Raw genomic sequence first — 1,003 nt, 5'->3', positions numbered from 1 at the left:
CTGTTTTTTTCCCTCCTAGTTTACAACGGCACAGGGCCAACATTAGCCACTATTAAACAGCCATGACTCCTGATCCACAGGCCAGTGGTTATTTCCAGCATTCAGGCCACACAGCTGTGAGGGTGAAAGGGGGACAGTCTGTCTCTATTGGTGGAAAGAGAGTTAAACTCAACTTAGCAACAGCTCAGCTACAATCAGTGAGAAGAACACAGACAACAGCCAGCAACAGGGGGCTGCTTCTTATTGTACTGGATTGACATACTCATTAAAACACAACAGTCCATTGAGTATTGTTTTATATAATGATCTGCTGATTTTATTTTAAAGTATTTTTCCCTGAAGTCTTTCATTATATGTGCAAATAAAATAAAATAAAATCAGTAAAAACTACTCAGTCAGTAAAAAAACTGACCCATTGCACTCAATAGATGACACTGTTAGTCCATCCAGTAAAATGGAGTGTGAAAAATATAATTTTCCCTACTACTTTGCTGATTTATCATTGTATTCTTTTAACACATACTCACATGCATGGTTACTCAAAATAATAAAAAAACAACAACAAAAAACTAAGTTGATATTGAACCCTGGGGCATACATTACCCATACTGCACCTCAACAACTGAGCGTGTTGTTGATTTGTGAGCTTTCTTTGATTTGTGAAGTCATTAGAGTTCCCCTTTAACATTTTGAGTTATTTGTTAATCATTTTCTTCTTTTTATTACTGTGGGGGCTCCATAGAGAGACCCTGGGGTTTTGTTCCATCCTAGTTTATTTATCATACATATTATTTTATACTATTATTAAATTAAAGAATTAGGTTTTTATATTTTTTCTTAAAAAAACAATTCATATCTATGCTCATTTGCTAAACTTGCTGTTAAAACGTGAATAATACTAACATTAATTTATACATTTAATCAAACAATGTGCTTTATGTGAAAGGTGTAAATCACTAATAAAAAATATATGGAAAAAAGATTAATATTAAAAACGTTTCCA

Source organism: Monopterus albus, unplaced genomic scaffold (assembly GCF_001952655.1).
Source record: "Monopterus albus unplaced genomic scaffold, M_albus_1.0 scaffold436.1, whole genome shotgun sequence".
Lineage (NCBI taxonomy): Eukaryota > Metazoa > Chordata > Actinopteri > Synbranchiformes > Synbranchidae > Monopterus > Monopterus albus.
The sequence above is the reverse complement of the archived record's forward strand: the minus strand, read 5'-3'. Positions refer to the sequence as shown.